Genomic DNA, 20,054 nt, shown 5'->3' on the forward strand with positions numbered 1-20,054 from the left:
AGACACAGAACTTCTGTTACAGGAATATTTCAGCTTTATTGTGGAACGACATCTGTGTAAACGAAATGATGGGATCATTTGGTCCAACCTTTATCATGATTTTGTAACATCTCTGGAGGTAGTAACAGAGCCGTGATAAAGGTGGAATCATGATTCTGGAATGCTATGTAAAAGGAACACCTCTTGCTCCACAACCAAGGTGTGACGTTTTGATGACGGCACCTGAGAGACAACGGGTGCATACGGTGACACTGGCATGGATTCTGCACCCGAAGTGACTGCCGTGGCTTCGTGCAAGGAGTGCCGTGACTGCCGCAGCTACATGCCATTTTTACCCATGGCACAAAGCAGGGGGCGGCTGCTGCAGAATCCATGCCAGTGTCTCCATATGCACACTATACACTGCGTTGCGTCACCACCCCTTTGATTCTGGAATGGAGGTCCGCTGTGTAAAAGTCCAGCCTGTCTCACCTCTGTTACTCCTTTGGTTTGGCTGTAGAAATCAGTCAGCAGTGGAAAAAAGGTGGGATCACCATTTTGCCTTTTTTCCGGCATCTCTGTGTAAAAATGACTAATTTCATCAGTAAAACCCAAGTAGTTTGACAAATGACAGCGTTTGTAGATACTTGTTTTTAGGTTCAGTCAATGATACATTTAGCTGAAAAAATCTCTTTTTCTCTGTTGTGACGTAATAATGTTTTATTTTACGGCAAGATCTAATGAACATCAACATACTGAGTGAATTAAATGTAGGAAAATACTTGATTTTCAGTGAAAAATGTAAACTGTAGAGGATAATACTATAACAAATAGTGATAAATCAATTAGGACTACTCCAAAAGCGGTCCAAGGTCTTTAAGGGTTAAAATATAATAACAGATGTACTATTTTGTTACATTAATGTAAGCTTCTCATATAACATGGCCCTAATCAACAGACTGAAACTGCTCAATGCATGGTTCAAATATGTTTTACATACTAAATTCTAATAAATATGTATGAAAAGTTTCAAACCCTTATTATCATTCTAATGTGAATGAATACAGATGAAAATGAAGAAAGGTACTTGTAAATATAATTGCCTTACATCCACCACTGTTAGATGCAGTGAATATTGCAAATTAATAAACTAACCACCTCACAGGGATGCTAATGTGTATGCACAGTCATGCACATTATTACATGTGGATACACAGTAAAGTGTCCCCGTAAATCCTTTAGAGCCTATCATTAGACCCTCTTAACTCCATATCATAGATTGAGGATTAGGGACGGTGTTGTGAAGTCACAGTGCTGGATGCTGCAGTGAAAAATGGACTAATTTTTGTTTTACTTACAGGCGGGTGGAATCTGGAGGAGTTTATCATGCCTGTTGACCAAGAGACAAACAGAATTTGAAGGCAGCTCCCAGATGGAACTCAGAGGTGAAGCACCGTTCACTGTTTATAGAAACTCAGAGGGGCCTTTTTCAGTGTTTAACTGTGGATTTCCTCTTCAGAGCTCTCCTCCTTCCGAACCTGCATGCCAACCCCATTTCTGCAATGATAACATTTACTTTGCTGCAAAATGTCATACGAGCAGACAGCGGTAAACTTCCCATACAGAGGAGACAGGAAACTTTGCATTGCGAAAACCCACTGCTTGTACCCCAGAGAAGATGAGAATTAATGGAACATTTTGTAATCACATCACATCACATTCTGCCCATGACAGGTGGATTTGTGGGGGCTTTTCAAGCTATCTGCAGTTCTATCTTTGCTTATGAACACCAATGTGTTCAGGGGCTTTGTGTGCCAGTGGGGATGTGTCGAGTCCTTGGATGGGAACAGAAATAATGTCAGATCCTGTGCCGGATCAAAGCCGCCATCACTCCCGCTCTGTCAGGGAAGACAAAATGCAGACTGTCACATCTGGCTTGTTGGCTGCTGCTTCTGCACAAGCTCAAACTCGCTCTGACGTCTTTGTTATCACTGTCATCACATTATTTCCTTTATGTGCGCTTCCTGTTCTTCGCACCTCTTTTTCCCTCTTTCTTTCTTCTATTCCTACAGCTTGAACCTTGAGTCAGAGATCAGAAAACATTAGTGTTTGTAAGCCCTTTGGGGAGGCAGAAAGTGAGTCAAAAACAGGAAGTCAGAGGGTAGTGTTTTGAGTGTATTTACATAGTTGAAGAAGTGAATATGTATGAAAATTGCCTTTGCAATGCCAGACATAAGAGCAGGAGGTTGCCTCAGATGGAGAAGAATTGCTCTGGATACAATAAAGGCTTTGATTATATAAACATTAGTGCTCTGTTTATTGAATTGAGAGAAAGTCTGTCCAGGTGGCGGTGTGATGTGTGTGAGGAGTTAGTGGTGTGTAATACTAATGGGATCTGATCACTCCACATGTCACTGAGTTGGCAGTTTGCCCCTTTGTGCCAAATTAATGTTTCTATATCCAGCAGATAATGCATATGCATCAACAGATAACAACAGTGTTCCCCTTTTTCTTCTATGACACCACCCTCAGTGATTCAATGGGTGCAGCTTTTCAGCAGCCAGAAGGGCTTATTTCCCATCTAAACCATGTCCAAAAATACTTTTTAATAATGTTAGATAATAGACAGGTGACATTAGGTCTGACTGACTCTGTCTCCTGTCTGGACGCGTGAATAAAATCTGTACACAAGTGATTAAAAATACATTAGTAGGAGCAGCCGTCTTCTGACTTCATACCCTACTGATCCCAGGTGGTTGATGCCTGAAACAAGCTAGTATTTGTTTTGTTTGACGCAGGTAGCTCCAGTTCCCATGGGATGTTTGCCGCTAATGACTTAGGAGAGAGAGAGAGGGAGAGAGAGAGAGAGAGAGCGTAGGTGTAGGGGTGGGTTGGGATTAAAAGAGAAGGGAGTAAAAGCACAGGAGCTAATCACCAAAGGCTAATTAGTCTTTCAAATTTATGCAGAAGTGTCTCTAGTCTGGAGATTTCATGCAATCTGTGCAATTTCAAGGTAACTCAGGAAATGACAGTGTTGTGTATTACTGTCATTTATTGTTGCATCTGAGGTCCTCTCAGCAGAGGATGAATTTCATGTGCAAAATAGTGCTTCAGGCATCATTAATTAAATATCAAGATTCTGCATGTGTTGTGTATTGATTTATCAGTGTCTCTGCCACTTTAAACCTACTCAGAGCCTCATTTGCAGTCATTTCTCTGTATCTGTGCAGTTAAGACAGTTAAGACCCAGGCCGTGTGATACTTCCATTCTTGAACTTTAAGCCTTAAACACTGCCTGTTTCCCCCAGATTGAATCCCTGCCCTGCTGGTCACCTTACGCGCCAACCATTAGCGCCCACCTCAATCCTCAGTGGGCTTTATGTGTGTCAGGGCTGGGATGGAGTGTGCCTGCTTGCAGATAGTCTGCAGGGATCGCAGCGTCCACCCAGCTCCCAGCTTTAATACCTCCATCTGCTTCCTGTGAGTGAGCCCCAGCTGCGGCACAATAACAGCAGCGCATTTGGGAAAAGCATCAGCCTGATTTAGGAGTCACAGCACTCCCTTGGCTGCCCCACTTCCACTCTTCCTCATGCTGAGGCTCACTTTACTGCATTTCACATGAACAGTTCCCTAAATGTTTGAACAAATCTTGTAACTTTTCTTCCTCTTTCTGCTCACTCCTGCCTATATCTCATGTCTCCACCATCTCACGAACATGTTTCATCTCAGAAGAATACGCCATTATTATAACCATAAATGTGTAAAACTGCAATATTTCTAAAGTAAAAACATGTTTCCAATCAATTATTTCTTGATTTCAAAACCAGCTAAACAGCTGTTAAACTTTTAATGGTTAAGTTCAGGCACTGGCAGGCTGAATGTCATTAGGGGCTAAGGGCTCACAACAGGGTGTTACAAACAAAATTACATTTTTCTGTTTTGCAGTTACAATGTTTCTTCAATAAAACAATTCAGGCCAGCCTGTTTGACAGAAATAGTGATGTATTCAGCATCACCTGGAGCCTCATCTGCAGTGTGTCCGCAGTCTGTTTGATCCAGCGTCCTCTGGGTCTGCATCAGGTGTCCAAGTAACCTGTATATGATGCATATGATGTTCACATTTAAACAAACTCCTCACTATCCTCATAGTCTAGTTGTTTGTTGATGCTCCTCCACACGTGGTCCTTCACTTCATTATCTTTATAATTTATTCTCTCTCATACCGCACTATGAAAGCTTGAAAAAATCAACCTTGCAAATTAAATAAAACATTGCTTTTTTCCTGCAAAATATTCACAACCTGTGTGAAAGTACTCATAATATAATAATAATAAGAACTGTTCTAATGAAACACTGATATGTGAATTAGTCTTTCCAAAAAAAATAATAACATAGTGTGCAAAGGCCTTTACTGTATGTTAATCCAATAAAAGTCTGCAAACATTGGAATGAGAAGGACTCGTAATGTTTTTATTAATATTTAACACTGGTTCAGGAAATGATTCATCTAATTTTATTCAGATTCAGATTTTATTCAGATTATATATATATACATTTTTGGCCGAAATGTACAATGGCAACATTTTATTTTGGTGAATGTTTTGGGTCTCACCTGCCGTGCTCTCTTCTACCTGCACCATTGTTTTTTGCTTCAACTTTAACCTTGGTCTCTGATGAATGCTTGATGCTTCTCTCCCTGTAGGGCTGAGACTCCCACCTTGGGGTTAGTTTCATATAACCTCCCTTTATAGATCGTTATACTTCCGATGAGCTCATTTTCTGGAGAGTGCAAACATGTGAACCCACACATATACATTGGCAACAGTGGAATCCTGATCTGTTCCCTCTCTTTTCTCCTGTCTCTCCTCTCAGTCTTATCAATAATTCAAGCCTCACTGATGGCAGCGCAGGCGGGGTGAGACAGTGGAGGTAGCTCAGGGCTTTGAACAGAAGGTCAGGCCTCACCAGGCCTCTGGGATGGCATTAATTAGATACTTCCTGGTGCCCCCTAAACAAACACCTCCACGGTGAGCTGTTCTCATTACCTTTCCCCTCGCAGCAGGTCCTGAAGACTCTAACATATCTACACAATAACACCAACCGCTTTCGCCCTTAAAGGCTCACCTGGGAGGGGTCTCAGCCTCAACTGTTGCCTCCTCCTGTGTTAAACACACACAGATGCACACATTCATAACCTGACCTCGATCTGCTGCCAACGCCAAGCCCCCTCCAGCAGCTATTTCTGTCTTCCATTAATACCCCGGTGTTTACGCTCTTCTTCGTCCTGTCACACCTCTCTGTTCAGCCTCCAGGGTGACCCCTCCATGGCATGAACCCTCCTCCCAAATCACCGCTCCCCTCACTCCCACTCATCCCACTTTCTGTCCCAACACCTCATTACAAGAGTGATGGCTCACTCATGCTCCCCATCAGGCTGTCTGAGGCAGCCGCCTCCATCCTGATCAGAACCCATCCATCTCTCTGGCAAAAACAGGAGCCAAGACGATAGTGAAGTAAAAAACGTGGGAGTTAAGGAGATAGAAGAATAAGGTCAAACATGGCAAATACATAGTAAACGGTTCTTACAATTCTGAAATTTTCATGAGTTTTTATTTAGCCTTTCATTTTGGTTATTGAATAATTAAGTAGCTGTAATTTAAGGAACTGACTTCTTTTAACTGAGTTATTACTTATCTTTTGTTTTTCAGGCATTGTGAGGAAAGCCTTGTAATGTGTTCATAGATGCTGACAAAGGTAGGGTGACAAAAGTGTATGGCATCAAATTAACTATTTATTTGATATCATTAAGGTCCCCATATTGTGCACCATTTTCTATTTTTCTACCATATATCATTATCATCTTAGATGTGATTCAGTCGGGCAAACTGGTAAAGTCATAGTGCAGGTCAAGGGGGAAATGACCTGCATTTTTATGTCATTGTCCTGTTTTTGAAAGTGATTGTTTTTGTTTTTATTTTTATTTTAAAAAAGAATTTTTTTCACTGTTTGATTTAGTTTTGGCTCTGCTAATTTTCATTCACTATAACCCTGGTACTATGTTTCTTTCTGCAACAAACTATGTGTTGCCTCAAACCCATCGCTCTAGAGTGGACAGAAAAATTGCTATACTTCTCAAGTGCATTAATCAAGTTGTAAAATTTAGTCATAGAATAATAATGCATTCAGACACTCTAATAAGTCCTCTTGTTGATCATCTTTAAATGACTGCTCAATAAAGAAGGTTTTATGGTGAATGGAAGACTTTCATGTCTGCCATGCCAGGCTTTGATTGACAGGTGTGAATCAGACTTTGAGATCTGTTTGTTTTATTTCATAAAAACTATAGTTTGCAGAACAAACAGCCCAACTCTGGATAATAAGTTACACTAACAACACTGTAAATGTATTTTGTTATGCAAATGAAATTCAGAATTATCTTACCTATAACAAACTGAACATGTTTCTGACCCCTTGTGGTCCTGCAGTTCCATGTCTTTTGTCTAAATACAGTGAGTTCTGGATCCAAAAAAACAACGTGGAAATGACTAAACCCCAAACTCCCTTAAAACGCCAGTTGAAAAACTACTGGATGATACCACAGGGTAGCTCTGTCTACTTCTTATATACAGTCTGAGGCTCATCCCCAAAATATTTAGGCCTCAAACTGAAAAGTATTTTCTAGTGTGTAGTGTGTAAAAGAAAGAAAAACCCTATGTTTTCAATCTACACAGAGAAAAATACTGATGTGCAACATTACTGCTTAAATAGTATTCTGTATTCACTGTTTTGATACCGACCTTTTAATGATGGTCAGTCAATAAACTGGCTAAAATATAAAAGAATGAAGAAAGAAAATATGGCTTAACGTTCATTAAACAAATAGATCTGAATTTGGTGGCCAAAGGTTAAGGCTGCCGTGGTCTCTTGAAACATGTTTTGGGCCAATAAGTCCTGATTTCAGACCAGTGCCAAGGCCAGTGGACACTGTGATTCTTCATACTGTACACCCTGAAGAATTCAGCTTTTAGAATTTAGGTGTGTTTTATTATATTTCAAAAAAGAAAATCCAACTTTTCTGACAACTTAGGTGACATTTTATTTTTCCCTGAAATCTTTTTTTCTTGGAAAACCTGGCAGGTCTTTCATTACAGAGAAATTAAGTCACACCTCGATAACTGTTCAAAAGTCTCCCCAAATCCTTGAGGTGCCAGCTTGTCAACTTTAGAGTGAAACAACCAAGGGGGCTTTTAGAACTCCTTATTTCGTTGTCCTTCAGCCTGAAACCAGTCAATCTTGATGTCTAACCACAGTAGACAAATATACTGACACACACTGAGCTCCACTGCAGGCAACAAACACAGTTTATCGCTGAAGCAGCCAGGCAGGAGAGTGGAGAGAACACAGTTTGCCTTGAGGCTTTCCTTGGGCTTGTCTTTCCAGCAAGATAAAGGATGAAGGGGTTGTCTTCCCTCCCTGCATAGTAAGTCTGATTTAAAGGGAAGCAGGGAGAGGCCACAATACCTTTCTTTCCCCTGCTGCCTCTGTTATTGATTGAGAACAAGCAGGGGGAACAAGTCGGCGGCCTATCCATTGGTGTGTCATCGAGAACCCAGACGGGAAGCTTAAGATTGGCATCTTCTGTGTTTCAAACACCTGAGGTCCCAGCATACTAAGACCATCTTACCTCCTAATAAAAGCCACCCAGGGTATTTTGTGCAAGCTTAAGTACTTTTCATGTTTCTCTGCATCCAGTCCCCATTGTTTTCAAAGAAGGCCCTCTGGGGTGGACTTTTATGTGTGACCTGAGGCAGGCAACGTCACCGTACTAAATATTGGTTTTCATGAGTCAATTCCTCCTGGAGCTCCTCATTTCTTTTTAAATCCACAGCCCAAAACAAAGGCTAGTGGAATTGGATATTAATTGTGTTCCATCAGAGTTGATTACTAGCCAAGATGTGCACATGTTTGTCTGTGTGTCTGCACAATGTGAATGTGTGTGTGGACACTGCGTGGGCCGCTGAATCACAAATCTATTTTAGTATTGGAGAGAAGCGATGCTGAGCATATAATTACAGCCATCTCTGTCAGTGGCAGGAACTCTGATGGAGACCCAGCAGGTTGACTGAATGCATGGAGACAAAATATACGCACATGAGTAACATGCATAAACAGCCCTGAGAGTGTACAGTCATGTATAAATGACACAGAATCAACATGAGCAGTTATGATTAAGTTCTAGATTTTGCTTCTTGGAAGCTCAGTGAGGTAATTGAGTTGAATATTAAAGAGGATCTATTATGCTCTTTTTCAGGCTCATAATTTTGCTATGGGAGTCAATGCATGCAGCTGCTTTTGTGACTGGCCAACACTTGTGTGGTTGACATTACTCAAAGCTAACATCTTCATCTGTTTTGTACGTTCAGGTGCACTCATACATGCTAAAAACTTGGCTTTGGTTCTGCTAACTGCATTCAACAGAAAAGCAAGATTTCGTGTCTTATTTGTTCAATGCACATTTGTGGAAACTGTGCTACAATGGAAAGTGGATGTGGTAAAGAAACAAGGATAAACAAGTATGTTATCTGTTTTACTGCAGACCTAGTGTCATCAGTGTCATGTTAAACAGAGGCATATATTGGGGAGTATATATTATATATTATGTATGACATATTATATATTTATAGGTGACATTCATGTATCATACATACCTTCTAAGTTGTGCATATTACTCACTTGCAGTTTTCTTGAATTTGGAAAAAGAGAGAATTACGATGAAATGGCAACTCGTCCAGGTTGTACCCTGCCTTCGCCGGATGGGATAGGCTCCATCAACCTGAGAGGATTAAACGGTTCAAAAAAGAATGAATGCAATGAATTATTATTTGTGAACTCTTTGAATTTATATTCTCAATGATGTAGGCCTAATACGGAGGAAAAGACCGAAGATTTTCAGACATCAGTGGGGAAGGATTGGTCCCTCTGGTGTGTACTGTCAACTATGGAACTTTGCTGACCTTACACATGCACAGAAAGCTCTGTAACACGCTAATGGAAAGAGGAAAGTGGAAAAAGCATAATAGGTCCTCTTTAAGATCCTGGGCTTTCCTTTGAGACTTGCCAGACTCTTCATTCCTTTCTCATCACTTGCAAATGCGTATTTAAACAATGGATGAAAAAATGCCCCACATATTGTCTATACAGTCACTTCAAATGTTCACTTTTGAAGGTTTCTGATGACCTTTCCACCTACAACTTTGACACTTTAAATCTAAGCATTATTCACTAAGCATTATTTAATGACATTGTAAAAATGTATCATGTACAGTATTAACTGTAAAAAAAATAAGATGAGATGTTTATTTTACCTCTAAATTATTGTGTGTCTTTACTTGTTTGTTGTATTTTCTTTTTTGTTTTATTGTCCTTGTTATAATGCTAATTTGAAAGGATGATTTATTTTAGTTGCATACATAAGCTTTGCTGGTATTGATTTTTAACATAGTTTGTCTGTATATTATTTATCCTCTGAGTGCAGGAGGGGACCTTGTGTTCAGGACATCCATCATGTGTCTTCTATTATTTCATGTTATCTCGCTACTGCCACTAAATAGTAGAGGCAGAAATGGTTCAAAACATGAGGTAGTGTTAAAACAATCTGTATGTGTAGCTATCCATACTTTCTGAAGGTATATGATGCATATATCATGGCAGAGGCCACTGTCTTAACGGGTCTAAAACACACTTAAAAAGTCTTAATAGATTTTTTTCTTGATCCTCTTTTGACTTCTAAAGCTTACATTCAGCTCAGCACTGAGGGCATTAGGGATTCTCACTAGATGTTTTATTCAGTACAAATCTTGTTCATTTACCGATGTGCTTTGTGCCAAGTAGACAGAGTCATCTCCTCTCCTCAGCTGTGAAATTAAAACTGTGTGTAGCGATGAAAATTGTGCAAAGGGCTGATATAATTGTTAATTCCCAATTTTATTCGACACAAATAAAGGTACATGTCTAGAATAAACATGATGAGAGGCCCCTGGCTCAAATTTATCCAGCAGAATTTGTATGATTAGGTTACCACAGGGTGGATGAGTCAGACTAAGGCTAATTTTGAGAATGTAAATAACAAAAATGCAGAGGATTAAATTCAAGGATACAGAGAGTGCCCTTTAACAATGCTGCACAACTCCCAGTTTGGCCAACTAAAATGAACACAAAGAGTAAGACTAATTTAAAATAAAATATCATATCAGGAAATATATATGAGGAAACCCAAAACAATCGGAATTCCATTGGAATACAGTCATTAATTCTTTAGAATACACTCACATTTTAATGTTGAGATACGTCTGTTGTGATTAATTCGGTGTACCTATACGATGACTGATATTCCCTCACCTCTTCTGGGCTCAATGCAAATAAATACCTTTTTTATTTGAACATATTCTCATGATACATAATGTAGAAACTATTATTAAGTTACCATGAAAAAACCCATGGTATCCACTCACATAGTGTCTGCATTCCACTCTATTATCTCCTGTAGGGAGTGAGAGGCCACCAGCTACTAGTGTCCCTGTGTGCATTTCCTCCAGTCCCCAGGGTCCAAAAGGGCATCCCAATTACAGTTCTCCCTATTTTGGAAGGTCACCATCCAAACAAATCACAGCCAGGGTCTAAACCTCCATGACGTCACTCATTGTTGTGAACATTTTAAGGCCTAAAGATGCATGACATTGCTGTTGCTATGTTGGTTTAATGGAAGTGGATGAAATTGGAAAACTTTGAGTGCTGAAACAAGAACTTACTGAAAACATCAACCACGTCCTCTAACAATGTCATGGTAAAAAATAAAAACATCAAGTAATTTGGATGACTTAATAAATGTTAATACATACAATACATACAGATATACCTGATAACAGCAATGTCAAAGTTATGAAATGTATAAACGATCAAATAACATTCGATGTGAGCTAATTAGCAGGCTAGCTGACATACCATGTAATTTAGTGTGAATTAATGCTAATGCCAGCTAATGCAGCTATGTTACATGGATTATTATTGTTAAAAATAATTTTATTATTAAATGTTTTGGGAGAGGGGCAGCCGTTGTCTACAAAGTTGAAGAGGTGGCTTGTGGCTGAAGGGTTGCCAGCAGAGACATTGTTGGCTGATGTGCCCTTGAGCAAGGCAATTAACCCATCCATAATTTGCCCTGGGCACTTGACATGGCAGCCCGCTGCTCCTAGTTTGCAGTGTGTGGTGTGTACCTGCATGTTCAGACAGTGATGGAATAAATGAAAAGGGTCAGTTTCAAAGTGTGTTGCATGTCCTCATGTAAAATATGTACTGACAAATAAAGATTCTAAATTCATTCTAAACACCAGTAAACTTAATGACAGAGTCCTCTGACCACCTTGTTGGTGTAATTCTTCATGTGCAACTACAACTCCCTCTCAGGAAGAAAAATTAGATTTAGTCACCAAAACTCAATAAGAGCAGTAAAAACAGACAGATTCACTTGTCAACCACAGTAGTCATTGCCTTCAACATGCAGAACCTTTTGGCTTTGGATCATCTAGACAGGTGAGTTACATAGAAATCCACCTCTGTACACTTGTCACAGAGGTAGAAATAAACTATAACGACCAAAATTGTTTTTGTAAAAGACTCTAAACATGTTTATTTCTACTGTAAAATGATCCATTTTTACGCAGGAATCTCTGGGGACCGACTCACTTTTTGGGCCAGCCCCCAGTGGACATTGAACTTACTGCAGATTTTGACACTTTCTCACCGACTTCACCTTTCAGCCGCAGAGGTCACCGCTGGATCGGAACACTTTCTGAACTACTTGGTTATTCGCAGTGGGGGGCATTTGTGAGTTTCTTGCTGAGGAAGCAGGGGTTTGATTTACTGACCTTGGAAGGTGAAAGGGATTAGTATGATGCCATGTTGTGCTTCTTTTAGACCACCTTGGTACTGTGGTAGGTTCTCCTTTTGTTACTATATATTTACATTGTTGCTGGGGTTGTTTTTCTGTCTTGTGATCTAAAGTGGATTGTGGAGTGTTGAGGATATGTGATCTCTTGCTCACTGAGAAACTAGTAGGCTGAAGGAAAGTCACTGCTCTCCACGGTGAATATATCACCCATCACTCTCAGTTTGATGACATCCCATGGGTTGACTCCTCCATACTAGACTTTAGACTAGAGGTCAAGGGGAGAAACTACTTCTGACTGGTATCTGTGTGTCTTTCTTGGGTCCAGATTGTGATGCACCTAACATACAGCTCATAGTTGTAGATGGGTGTCATAAGCATGGGACTCTTGATGCTGGTATTGGGACAGAACAGAATTCCTCTTCTTGGTAAACAGCATCCTAAGTACATTACTGTAACCACCTGTGTTTGCATATGGACCAGTGTTATTATCTCCTTAACCACAAAGCCCAGAATAGATAATCCAAAGACTGGCTCTAAAGAGGGCTTTTCACATTTGTTTGCAATCTGCAGATTAAGATGTATCTCTAGGTGATATTCATGTGTCCTTCTGCTCAAGAAAAGAAAAGGAAGATTACAGTTTTAATTGAAACAACTAATAAGTGAATTATTCCAAGAATATTCGGTCTGTTCACCTTAGTCCATGACAGACTGACAGTCTCCAATCTTCCATTGACTAAGGTGTTCTACAGTCTGAAGGATCCTCTGTAACATTCAGTTCTGCGACGCAGTGAGATGAATTGTCTTTTGCTTTTCCATTTGGTTAGAATGAAAGAGGATGATCTGACTTATCAGTGAGGTCCTCAGCTGTATTCAGTGTGCATCTCTCCACCAAAGCCCCCAGTGAGACCAGCCTTCTTATGATGAATCAGCCAGCTTTTTCCACCAGTTTATCCAACTGTTTTGTGTCCTTTTTCATGCTGCATCCCCAGAAGACTGCAACATAGAACAGCAGATTGAGAACTAAAAATGAGTCACCAAACATTCAAATCCTTCACACTCACGATGTGGTTAATAGTCAGATCAATGCCAACGACTTCATGTGGTTTAGTGGCCATCAAATCCCTGAATTGCATTGCAACAGTTACAGCCCCAGAAATATATTCCACCATCTCTCCCCATAAATGCCAAAAACACCAAGACTCCTAGTATGTTCATAACCTTTATGACCACAGTTGTCATGGAGGCAGCGATCACTGGATCTGTGAGCTGCAGAGCCATTAGGTCGGCGTTGGTATTTCGTAACAGATACTGTTGAAATTTTTGTGTCACTGCCCATTTAAATACCAGGAATTCCAGTTTCCACAAGCTGTTGGACATATTCTTTCCTGTGGGTCTGCAGCCCCTGATTGCAAATCCAGTGTTCATTGTTTTCCATCCTGGTCCCAGCAGAGCACATATTCAAGTCTAGCATGAATTTGAAGAAATCAGAAGAAATCACCGGAGAAAGGGTGCACTCACTACATGCACTGTAGCCTCTTGAGTATTTATGATGCATTGTCACACTCACTGTGCCATTGTTTGCTGTGACACCTTTGTCTCCATCTCAGCCATCAATCAGTGGAAAAAACAGTATACTTTGCTTGAGATTTTGTTTCTACATGCAGAGACCTGGAGGTCTACTATCAATACAGCAACCAATGTTCCATCAGGCTGCTGTATTCTGGGAGTATGAGAATTAATATATTTATAAGTGAACAGTGTTTTTAACATATTTTCATGTTACATGATATAAGTCACGTTTTTAGATTAATACATTGCCTGCCATAAACCAATAATTTGCATCAATTCATATCCACTCACACAGTGTCTACACCTCTCTGTATTGCTAAAAGAGACGCTATGTTAGCCATCAGTGTCCCATTATGCTCTTGCCTCCCTCTTCAGGGTCCTCAAGGCATCGCCATTACATGTGAAAAAATAACCCCGGAGGGTGTCACAGAAATTATATGGGACAAAATGCATCTAACCTTAACATATGTGCACCTCCATCTGTGTGCAATGATGCATAAATTTACAGTCTGAGCAAACTCATGTTTCATGCATGCATCAACACTGTAATTACAGTGTTCAGTGTACAGATGTACTGTGCATTTCCATGTTTTAAATGAGACCTCTGTGCATGTTTGAGGTGGCATAGTTCAACAATGTGTGTGTTTGATTCAGTGTATGTAGTCATTGTAACCTGCATCATCATACCATTTAGAAAAGGCAAACGGGGGTCAAACACACACTGCCATGCAAGGGTGACATTGGTGTGGAGGAAGTAGACTTTATTAGCGATTAGTGCAGAGCCCCAGGGGGAAGCTAGCTTCAATTACTGCACACAGCTTGTTTCCTCAGCCTTCAAGGGAGCCTAACCATACACTGCTAAGCTGCAGATATCACATCTGGAGTAGACATCTCTCTTGCCGAGCCAGTCACTCTCACTGATAGACTTCAGCGGGGTGAAGGAAGTGCTCAATCAAGGCCGCAGCTGTGGTGTGTAACGAGGGTAGCATCCGGGATTGCAACATATCTTGTTTCTAGGGGCAAACTAAGATTTCATGCAGACCCAAACGTCAACACGGAAAGTGTTAATTTCTTATCCTTGTGTTTTTCTCCATCTGTGCTTCGTCTCTCCTCTCGTCTCCTCTCCTCTCCTCTCCTCTCCTCTGTTACACTTGTCAGGATGTGAGAGCGTCAGCCCCAAGATTATTGTAGCCTCTGAACCGGCTAATTTCCTGTTTCCATGGTCACAGAAAAAGCTGTCATTCTCAGTAAGTCAGATGTTATAAAAGCAAACCATCTATTACAGAACTCAACTCGCCATTTCTACGCACAGCTTCACACATAAACATAAGTATAGATACACAACGTATGCACACACTGTACATGTGCTGTTTCGCATGTGTTGTTTTTTGTTTTCTTCTTTCAGATAATAGCACCAGGACTCTGAGTTCCAGTGATGTTTCCTGTTAACATATTTTATCATATGTCAGAGACAGATGGGTTTCTGAAAGAAGAAATACCTTTTTTATTTTTTTTTCCAAAGTCCAGGCCCATTTCTGTGTCCATGCAATATTGATGCAATGCTTTATCTGATCTATTAATGGATGATGTTCAACATTTAACATCCTTGTTTTGCTCTAAGTGGTGAATCTATATATTCTCACACTATGTGGACAGTTTTCTTTAGAAGCTGGTCTAATGTTTTCACTTATATAATCACATGTGGTGTTTTCAGTTCCTTGTGAAGTTCATATCACCAAGATTTTCACAAAAACAAACTTCAATTCTGCTAAGGAGGTTAAAAATATCCATCCAACCATCTCGGGATTCTTTCAAATGGTAAATCAGGACAAGAGAAAGAGCATCAGTAAATGCATACATTTCTCTGTGGATCTATTGAAGACAGAAACAAAGCGCTAAGGCGCGAGAGAGACATAATCAAGGATGCCAAGGCAGGAAGACAGAAGGATAAGAAATGTATCCCTGCATACTTTGAGAGAGTCAGCTACCCCTGGGAAAATAGTATTTTCTTTTATCTGAATTACTCCTTACTGGCAATATATAACTGCAGTTTAAGTTGCACTAATAAAAGTTATATACAGACCTGATCAAAATCTTAAGACCAGCTGAAAAATAGCTAGAATTTACCTTTTGCACATTTGGATCTTAATGAGGTTTTAAGTAGAGCTACAATATACAAAAGCAAGAAGGGGGAGTGAGACAAAAAGCACTTTGAAAAAGTAATTTATTGAAAACAACAAGTAAACCGAAATAGGCTGTTTATCAGCTGATCAAAAGTTTAAGACCGCAGGCTATAAAAGCCAAAATCTGCTCAAAATTCTCATTTTCTGTCAGGCATTCACACGGTCATGCCCTCCTGATGGCTAAAGCTAAGAAGCTTTCTCTTCTTGAACGTGGTCGGATTGTGGAGCTGCATAAGCAAGGCCTCTCACAGCGTGCCATTGCTGCTGAGGTTGGACGCAGTAAGACAGTCATTCTAAATTTTTTGACAGATCTTGAGCATTATGGAACAAAAAAGTCAAGTGGTAGACCCAAAAAAATTACACCTGCGCTGAGCCGGAGGATCCGATTGACTGTCCGTCAAGACACAGGGCGGTCCTCGACCCAAATTAAGGCCCTTACTGGTGCCAACTGCTGCGCAATAACCATCAGACGGCATCTGCGGGAAAAGGGTTTCAAAAACAAAAAACGAATTCAAAGACCTCGTCTCCTACAATGCCACAAAACTGCCCGTTTAGACTTTGCCAGGGAACATCAAACATGGGACACTGAAAGGTGGAAAAAAGTTTTATTCTCTGATGAGAAAAAATTTAACCTTGACGGTCCAGATGGCTTCCAACGTTACTGGCATGACAAGGAGATCCCACCTGAGATGTTTTCTACCTGGCACAGTAGAGGGGGGTCCATCATGATTTGGGGTGCTTTTTCATTCAGTGGAACACTGGAGCTTCAGGTGGTGCAGGGTCGTCAAACGGCGGCCGGTTACGTGCAGATGTTGCAGCGGGCATCCCTCATGACTGAGGGCCCTCGTCTGTGTGGTAACAGCTGGGTTTAAAAACAGGACAACGCTGCAGTTCACAATGCTCGCTTGACAAAGGACTTCTTCAGGGAGAATAACATCACTCTTTTGGACCATCCCACATGTTCCCCTGATTTAAATCCCATAGAGAACATTTGGGGATGGATGGCAAGGGAAGTTTATAAAAATGGCCATCAGTTCCACACAGTTAATGCCCTTCGTGAAGCCATCTTCACCACTTGGAGCAATGTTCCCACCAGCCTCCTGGAAACACTCGCATCAAGCATGCCCAAACGAATTTTTGAAGTGATTAACAAGAACGGTGGAGCTACTCATTACTGAGTCCTACTGAGAAAATTTTTTGTTCTGGTTTGGAGAGTTTTTTGTAATTTTTTGAGCGATGGTCTTAAACTTTTGATCAGCTGATAAACAGCCTATTTCAGTTTCCTTGTTGTTTTCAATAAATCACTTTTTCAAAGTGCTTTTTGTCTCACTCCCCCTTCTTGCTTTTGTATATTGTAGCTCTACTAAAACCTTATTAAGATCCAAATGTGCAAAAGGTAAATTCTAGCTATTTTTCAGCTGGTCTTAAGATTTTGATCAGGTCTGTACAATACATTTCTAACTATATATATATATATATATATATATATATATATATATATATATATATATATATATATAATATATATATATGTATATATATATATATATATATATATATATATATATATATATGTATATATGTATGTATATATACACTACCGGTCAAAAGTTTTAGAACACCCCAGTTTTTTCAGTTTTGTATTGAACTTCAAGCAGTTCAAGTCCAGTGAACAGCTTGAAATGGTATATATATATATATATATATATATATATATATATATATATATATATATATATATATATATACATACATACATATACACATACACATATATATACACATATATACACATATATACATACACACACACACACACACACATATATATATATATATATATATATATATATATATATATATATATATATATATATATACACACACACACAGTGAGGCCTGCTTGACTTATTATTGTTTGATGGGAAACAGCCTCTCAAATTTCATTCACTTTGCACTTTTGTTAAAAGGCAGTTTTTTTCACTGCATTCAGAGCAGCCTTTGAGGTTTATGTTTTGTGAGCCAAATACACAACTTTCACCAGTGACATGTTTTCTGTCCAGAGGAGGCTCAGCTGCAAAGACTGACCTCCCAGTAATCCATAAACATCTCAGACACAAACACTCACACACATGCACTCCAAGCCAATCTCCTTCTCCTCACATGGGACTAAAGAGAATTGGATTAAGGCTTAGACTGTAGGGACTGTTTCCTTCCACAGCTTATATCACCTGAAAGTGCGGTAACAGTGTCAGCTTCTATGACAACAAAACCCTGACAAATCAAGTTGAAGCAATAAGAGATATAAACGTGCGTTTCAAAGAGTAGAGATCTGCAGAAAAAGTGAATGCTTCTAATCACAGAAAAACCCTGGTTCAGGTTGGAGGAAAATAGCTCCCTTCTCCTCTCGAATGTATTTTCCACCTGGTTAAACTGCACAATCTACTTCGATGTGAGCAGAACGGTAAAATCTGCTCCTCAAAGACGAGACGGGTGAGATCAAAGCAGGCGCTGCACTGCTGGAGCGGCAGCACAGGATGTTCTGTCTCGACACACATTGAGGCCACACCAACCTCTTAAGGGTTGAAATACTTATTTTACTACATCAGTTGCAACGAAGCATCGAGACTCTGGAGAGGGACAGAGTCTTGTTGCTCTATCCATCCCTCAGGTTACACATCCATTGAGCAGTGGTTTGCAGTCTATTTGTTCTCAGCGTTGAGAGCTTTTTGGATGGCTTAGTACCGGGCAGCTTATATTGCAGAGTGACCTTTTGCTCTCTGCTTAAATTGACAAGTTTGTGAAAAGGTTCTGCTCTCTTGCTGACAGATCCCTGAGATAGCTGACACTGACGCACAGCAGAGAACAAAACAAAGGCATACAGAGAGAGAGAGAGAGAGAGAGAGAGAGAGAGAGAGAGAGAGAGAGAGAGAGAGTATGAAAGCAGGGAATGGAGAGAGATGTGGAAATATAGCTTGTTTAGATTTAAGAATGTTTGGTTTCATGCTGTCTTGTCATTTTAGAAATATGACAGCTCAGGCAGAGCATAGCACAAAAGTTATAGCTGGTAATTGGTTAAGGGTGAAAGGATCTCACTGTGTGGTCTGTGACACATTTCATTCGACCTTAAGAAAAGTCAAAAAGCTCAAACTCAGCCCTTCCATTGCTTCGCAGCTTGTCCCGCATAGATCTCACTTTTATTACCTCCACCAAAGAATGGCAGAGGTTATGTTTTCACTGGGGTTTGTTTGTTTGTTTGTTTGTTTGTTAGCAAGGTAACTCAAAAAGTTATGGATGGATTTGGATGAAATTTTCAGGAAATGATACTGACACAAGGAACAGATGATTACATTTTGGTGGTGATGGGGGGGGGACTCTGTCTTGGTGGAGGTCTGCGCTCTCCGAGTGCTTTTCTAGTTTCCCCTGTTATTCTTTGCTTTGACGCTGCAGTGGTGTGAACTCGTGCAAAGTAACAGAACTGACATGCTCTGGTAACCAACTGGCCTCTGCATGCTGTAGTAATACAAACATTAGTGAATGACAGTGTGCGAACAGCTTCGTGTAGATTTAGAGAGATTGAGCATCAACAGTGGGTGGCCAGTGGCCACATACACAGGACACCTAATCAGCAAGTTTCATTCTGTGTTTGTTTTCTCAGAAGCACTCAGAAGAACGTGAGGGGGGCACTTCAGGACTTTCTGTTCCCAGTGCTGTTTCCTCAGTGAGTCACAGCAGCAGGCAGCAGTTTCCCACCTCCGAGCTGCAAACCAACATAATTAATACTTGAGTAGACCTGGGTGTCTATTTTTTTCTTCGCTCTGTTTCATTCCTCTGTTCTCTATAGAGTCTCACAATAGTTCAGCGCCTACGGTTCTTCATTTGGGCTGGTTGTGCTCTCTCCCCGGAGCTGTAGGGGGAATACTGATGCAAACATTAAAATAAACTGCTCATTTGAACCGACCAATTTAGACCATTTGACCTCAGAAGGCAGAATAATGTAAGGTCACCTTGCTCCTGTTTTATTTATTCAGCCTCCCCTCCTTTGAGCAACCCTTTTCTTTCCAAATTCCAAATCAATCGTTTCTACCTTTCTGTGTATTTCCATTAATGTCTCGCTAACATACTCTTTCTCTTCTGTTCTGAGAAGCCTTATTTTGTTGCAAACATAGCTGATGGCCTTCACTTTCCTGCACGTTCCTTTTCAATCTCATTTTCCCTCTGCTTTTGCTGGAGTAGTTTGATTTGAATGCAGAACCGCAGCTTTCTCAGTCTGGGTGTAGCTGCAGGCCGTCTATTAGATCAAGGCCTTTCCTTTTTCATCTTTAGACAAGGAGAAGAAGAGGAATCTCCCCAGTTCCTTCGTCGAATAGAGCCGC

This window comes from Sphaeramia orbicularis, chromosome 10 (assembly GCF_902148855.1).
Source record: "Sphaeramia orbicularis chromosome 10, fSphaOr1.1, whole genome shotgun sequence".
NCBI classification, from domain to species: Eukaryota; Metazoa; Chordata; class Actinopteri; order Kurtiformes; family Apogonidae; genus Sphaeramia; species Sphaeramia orbicularis.